Below are 7144 nucleotides of genomic sequence, written 5' to 3'. Positions count from 1 at the left end.
AGAGTTTAAACATTCATAAACATCAAAGTGTCCACTACTGAAATCGTCACCTGTCAATCTAAGATGTTTAAGAGGCATTGGCGGTTGTCCAAAGGTGTAAAATATTTGGCCATTTCGGTACACTTGAAAGCGACAACCGAACAATTCAGCGGCAGCCATCAACTCACATGCAGAACCATAGGTGAAGGGCTTAAGCATTTCACTCTTCTAGTGCTCCTGTGTAGTATAATTATCTCCTGTACCGTCATCAGTCCACACCTTGAACCTGTCCCAGTCATTCAATACATAAGACACAATGTTCCTCCGGATATCAAGAGTGAGCCTGATATGGCTGTGCAATATGTAACAAAGAGAATAGAAAAGATAGGTGCCATCTCCGGGCATTGTAACCACTCGGTAAGTGACAGTTCTATGATCAATGGTGATCACCTCGATAGACATGTTAATGGGGGTACGGTTGGAATGATAAAGGAAATGGGTACCTGAACAATGTAAAGTAAGTCTAAAATACCTACACAATAACTATAATCGTAATAAATGAACAATAAAACAGCGGAGAAGCTGTGGCTTAAATAAAAAGGCTGTAGTTATCAGCAGGGAGACGTGAAGGCCGTGGCGAAGCAAGGAAGGGAATGTAGAGACCGGAGCGACGGACGGCTTTATATAGGCAGGCAGCCAACAACGTGGGAGGCGTTGGGATGGGGGACCCAACGCCGCCTCACACGGTGACCGAGCTGCAGGGTATGGACGTATATATGTACGTAAGTAGGATTCAGTTAGCGTTGGGAACCCGCGTACCAAATTTCTTGAAGATGGGCCTATAAGTAACAAAGACTGTTGAAAAGTTCAATATGGCGGCCGACAGTGGCATCATACCACTGAAATAAGTACGTACATCGGTTTTGGTTAGCACAGGAAAGCCACCTAGCAAATTTCGTGAAGATTGGGCCATAAATAAAGTTCAACATGGCGAATGTTGTCAACCGTTATGACTGTTACTCGTAGAATTTCGAAATGAAACCTGCTAAACTTTTGTAAGTAAGCTGTAAGAAATGAGCCTGCCAAATTTCAGCCTTCTACCTACACGGGAAGTTGGAGAATTAGTGACATTGGAAAGTTCAATATGGCAGCTGACAGTGGCGTCATACCAATGAAATAAGTACGTACATTGATTTTGGTTAGCACAGGGAAGCCGCCTACCAAATTTCGTGAAGATGGGGCCATAAATAAGAAAGTTCAACATGGCGGCCATTGTTGACCGTTATGACCGTTACGTGTTGAATTTCGAAATGAAACCTGCTTAACTTTTGTAAGTAAGCTGTAAGGAATGAGCCTGACAAATTTCAGCCTTCTACCTACACGGGAAGTTGGAGAATTAGTGATGAGTCAGTGAGTGAGTGAGTGAGTGAGTGAGTGAGGGCTTTGCCTTTTATTAGTACAGATGAAAGCCAATTCACAGTAAAATTATTATTCCACTCACCAGCAGCAGGGATTCCTATAAAAATGGCAAGCCTGCAGTGTCCCAAACGGGTCTCCATCTAGTGCGGCAATGGCAAGCAGTCCTTTTAAACATAGCGAGTCACCTAAAAGAGCCACGTAAACAGCAAAGGATTAATGCATTATTTTTATTTCTTCAAGGGAGTTATTGTATATCTGTTTACTACACAACTTTACTCTAAAAAGCCTTTATAACTGAGCTACAACCATACATGAATCTGTGGAAGGCAGGAATTCAGTACATCTGGATAACTTCTTAGAACTGGACTTGTTCACACTACAAGCCTCATTGCTCAATTCTGATTTTTGTTTCTTTGCTCAGATCGGGTTTGCCTATCTTGACGGTTCACATTCATCAGTACGGGAGACCGGGATCAAATCGTAAAGTTAACGCATGTGTCCGCCGAAACGGCACGCATCCATACATCACTTTCAACAAAGATCGTCATATTTGTGAGACGACTCGTGGTATTAAAGCCAACAAAAAATAAACGCGCTCGTAGCTTGTGTATGCATTGAATTTTGCTCTCATGGACGGCGTACATGATTAAGTCCAGAAGGCGAAAAAAGCCAGACCGTTAGCTTTTGCTGTTTTCGCAGCTACTGCTGGCACTGCTGCAGCAAGCGACGAGTGGGTACAAGAAAGGTGCCAGCAATGGCGGGACAATGACAGTTGTCACAGCTGTAGCTCACTTTCATTGTTGTGGTTTTGCTACGCAGTGTTCAGCCTATGCAGATACGCAAAAACACATGAATTCCGATCTGATCGTTCTCATTTAAGTCGGATGGCCACAAATCGGATACAAATTCGATCTAACACCAGATATGAAATGCGACTCAAATCTGATTTGAAAAATAATTGTTTCCACACATAGCTGAAAACACCAGATTTGAGAAGAGATAAACAGTACATCAAACCAAAAAATACATATCATTATCAAGTTCAGTGGGTTTCTGCCATCACGTCGTGTCATACTTCGTGACTTCGTAAACTTACTTTTGGAAGGTTTCGGCAGGTCTCGGCAAAGCCCGAAAAGTAACGTCGGGTCAAGGACCCGTTCAGAAATAAAGCGATAAAAACGAGAAGAAAAAAAAGTACATCAGACCAAATAATACGCATCATTGTGAAGTTCAGAAGGTTTCTGCCATCACGTCGTGTCATACATCAAACTAAACAATACGGATCGTTTCTGTGAGGAAACGGCAATACATATTCTACACTGAATTATGTTATATATTAATTGCATTATATAGAACTGCTGTAGTTTTTGTCACTTATTATTATAAATGATGGGCCATCAAAAAAAAAATAGTAATAAGAACACAATTTATTTATATAGCACCCTGCCCAGAATTCAGAAAGAACAACAAGACCGTTATAACATTGGCTATAAATAATATCTCACTAAATAAAGATACATACAGGATATACAAAACAGTCAAATACTGTAGAATAAAAGTCAATAATTCAGACTAAAATACAACATAAAAATCTTGAACAAATAGCATAAATTGTGATAAAAATGCAAACCTGAGTACCTGGACAGATAAAGGTGGTCAACTGAAAGAAGGGGCCGAATGTCAGGTCTGTTTAATGTCTTCCTAAACAAATGAGTTAAAAACAAATGAAGTGAGTGAGCTGATGTCATTAATTTTGGAGGCCAGTCCACAGTCAGGGCGCTATATAGAGCTGAAGGCCCTGCTGTCACCCACAGAGTGCAGGTTAGTGACGGGCACCGAATGAGAGGAGCGCAGTGGGCAGGTCAAGAACAGAATTTGATATTCAGTCCTGTACGACACAGGGAGCCGTGAAGGTGCAGCAGGATGGCTGGGATGTGCTCGCTGTTGGTGGTCCGTGTCAGGACTGTGATATAAGATTAGAAGTGGCACCTGCCAGTAGTGACTTACAATAATCAATGCGGGATGTGATAAAAGCAGGGACGAGTTTCTCAGCATTCGAAAAGGAGAGGAAGGAGTGAATATAAGGGATGTGACACACGTGGAAGTAAGAAAGTTTCTTAATGCGGCTTACAGGGTGAAATAAGAAAAGGAGGAATCAAAGTGGCAGTAAAAGAAGGTCTGATGAGATCATCACCCAGATTGGCTGAAGAGGAGTTTGTTTTCTTAAGTTACACTTTAGTGCCACTTTGCAGGAGTTCAGTTATGTTGCAATTTAGTTTTAAAGAGTTTTTCTCTGTTCAAATTTTAATTTAACTTCACTGAGGTAAGTTGTGAGCAGAGAAAGCTGTGATGAAGTGTCACTTTTAACACTGAAATCGATCTAAGCATCATCTGCATAAAAATGATAAACCAGTCCAAAGGTACGAATAACTTGCTCAAGGGGAAGCACAGAGATACAGAAGAGCAGAGGATGGCATTTCATTAACAAAGGGAAGTCAGATGGAGGAAGTCCTGCGAGACATTAAGGCATGAGGGTCACCCTGGACATGACATAAGCTGCATGGCCACAACGCCATATGCAATAACTTACTTTTACACAAACTGGGACAGCAGCTTCTCAAGAGGAAGGTAACAAGGCTTAGCACAATAAAGAAAAATAAGCCAGAGCTCCCATCTCAACTGCTGGCCACACAGAATAGGCCAGTGAAGACCTTCACGTTTGTCTAAACAAACGACACATCCGTGGTGCACAATGTGACCTGCACAGGGACAGGAGACCCCATGGCCAGAAATGATAATGGACTATAATGCTACAAAAAGAGGACTGGACAATTTAGACCAAACATTACGCTGGATGCTGGCCACAGGCAATTTTTTCAACATACTGAACGTCTGAGAAAAAAATATTTTTATCATCTCGACAACCTTGAACTGAGACTGGAACAGGAAGAAGGAGAGGAGCAGGTAAACCATTGGTGACACCTGACATGCTACTGGTGACAACATGTACCAAAGACCCCAGCATGTGCAGCAGCCATTGTGTCGATTCAACAGTCCAATCCACAGGGGAACCAAAGACGGCACCCGTAGTGTGTATGCATGGTGAGTGTTTGTGTGGCTCACGGTGTGGACTGTACAGTTATTACAGTATTGTGTAGAAAATGAAAATATTCAGTTCTTCATGATAAACACACAGAATGTGATCTGAGGGTGAAGAGTAAACAGGTTATTTACATTGCTTGTTAAAATAAAGTGACCATCTGATTTAAAAAAAAATGTCCCTCAATAATATATACATAGCAAACATGCAATCATAAGTTGAGATTCAACACAATTATTTTTCATGCATCTCAAAGAGAAATTAAAATACGATGTTTGTAAACTACTGCATTTGTGAAGCACTGAAGTGCGGGGCCGTCTAAAACTATCACTGAGTGTATTTCAGTAATTTATGGAGTGACTTAGAAAACCACAATATTACATTAAAATAAACTGCTCAAAAAAATGAAAGGAACCCTTTTTAATCGGAGTATCGCATCAAGTCAATGAAACTTGTGGACTATTGATGTGGTCAGTGAAGTAGCAGAGGGGCTTGTTCATCAGTTTCAGCTGCTTTGGTGCACTAGAGGGGGGGCAACAGTGAGACGACCCCCAAAACAGGAATGGATGGTTTAACAGGTGGAGGAGGCCACTGACATTTTCCCCTCCTTATCTGTTTTGTCGCTCGTTTTGCATTTGGCTACAGTCAGTGTCACTACTGGTAGCATGAGGCCATACCTGGACCCTATAGAGCTGGCACAGGTAGTCCAACGTCTCCAGGATGGCAGACACATCAATATGTGAAATGCCAGAAGGTTTGCTGGGTGTCCCAGCACAGTCTCAAGGGCACTGAGGAGATTCCAGCAGACAGGCAGTTACTCTAGGAGAGCTGGACAGGGTCCCTCGTAAAAGGTCCTTAATCCATCAGCAGGACCGAAAGAACAGGATGGGCACTGCCAGAGCATACAAAATGATCTCCAGCAGGCAGGCCACTGGTATGAATGTCTCTGAGCAAACAATCAGAAACAGACTTCATGAGGGTGGCCCAAGGGCCCAACATCCTCTAGTGGGTACTGTGGAGTTCAACTGGCATTTGCCATAGAATACCAGGATTGGAAGGTCCACCACTGGTGCCCTGTGCTTTTCACAGATGAGAGCATGTGACAGACGTGAAAGGGTCTGGAGAAGCCGGGAGAACATTATGCTGCCTGTAACATCGTTCAGCATGACCGGTTTGGCACGGGGTCAGTGATGGTCAGACTGGGGAGGCATATCCATGGAGGGACGCACAGACCTCTACAGGCTAGACAGTGGCACCTTGACTGCCATTACGTATGAGGATGAAATCCTTGGACCCCTTGTCAGACCCTATGTAGCTTATGTCATGTCCAGGGCAACCGTCATGCCTTAATTTATAATATAATTTTACTAGCCATGTGCGCTTAACTACGTTGCGCGTGTTAAAGTTGTCTGTGAAGGGCTCCCTGTTTAAACGCGGCTGCCAGTCGTGAACTGGGCCCTTCGTCGCACAGCATTATGATTTTTTATAAGGGAAACAAAATTACAAAAGAAAACCCTTGGATATTAATTTGATAGGAACGGCCTACTCAGAATCACTGTCCGAATCGTAATTATGTGGTGGTGTAGGAGCATTTCTGTTTCTGTCCATTCACAGTTCGTCTTGTTTTCACAACGCCATCGTTTCCTCTCACGATCTCTTCTCAACCTTTCTCCAATCTCGCCGGTTGCTTTGTGGCAATCCAAAGAGTAAGGCAATATATATGAAGCAATGGTTATAAAAGAGGACACATAGGTATCCAGGCTCTTTAAAGCATAAATAGGGATCACTTCACTGACATGTGAGCAAGCCACGGTACAACTGTGAGAGGCGCAGCACTCGCCGGCTACAAAGTAACAATAATAATTTCCGGAACGTGCTGTTACGTTGTCATTCATTTACCCACTGTCTTTCTTTCATTCATATGTTACGTAGGCACGTACCTTTTATCTTCGGCAATCTCATTCTCTAACCAGGCCTCCGGAGCTAACCAGCGTAACACTGTCCACCACCCCTTTCGTTATTCTGGTACATTATTGACATCCGTGAGTAACAACAACATACTAAACTGGAAGGTGGTCTACGCATGCGTGGAATTCGCGGACAAACAAAGATCAAGATCTAAATGAAGATCTCTTTAGTTAATTTAAAGCACAACAATTTGTTTAGTTTGAATGTCTGTGTTTTGAGGTGTGACTGGAGTATTACAGTCATCAGTAGTATAAGCCTGGAGGAGATTCTTAATGCAATGCCTATGTTTTAGCTGTCTCTCTACTGCCATCTAGTGCTTCTTCTTCTAATTAATTCGCGGACAAACAAAGATCAAGATCCAAATGAAGATTATATATAGAGATATCACAGCTCCAGCTGATTCAGAACTCAACTGCAAGACTCCTGACACAGACTGGCAACAGCGAGCACATCCCAGCCATCCTGCTGCACCTTCACGTCTCCCTGTGTCGTACAGGACTGAATATCAAATTCTGTTCTTGACCTGCCCACTGCGCTCCTCTCATTCGGTGCCCGTCACTAACCTGCACTCTGTGGGTGACAGCAGGGCCTTCAGCTCTATATAGCGCCCTGACTGTGGACTGACCTCCCAAAATTAATGACATCAGCTCACTCACTTCATTTGTTTTTAACTCATTT

The sequence above is a fragment of the Polypterus senegalus genome, chromosome 11 (genome assembly GCF_016835505.1).
Source record: "Polypterus senegalus isolate Bchr_013 chromosome 11, ASM1683550v1, whole genome shotgun sequence".
Classification (NCBI taxonomy): domain Eukaryota; kingdom Metazoa; phylum Chordata; class Cladistia; order Polypteriformes; family Polypteridae; genus Polypterus; species Polypterus senegalus.
The sequence above is the reverse complement of the archived record's forward strand: the minus strand, read 5'-3'. Positions refer to the sequence as shown.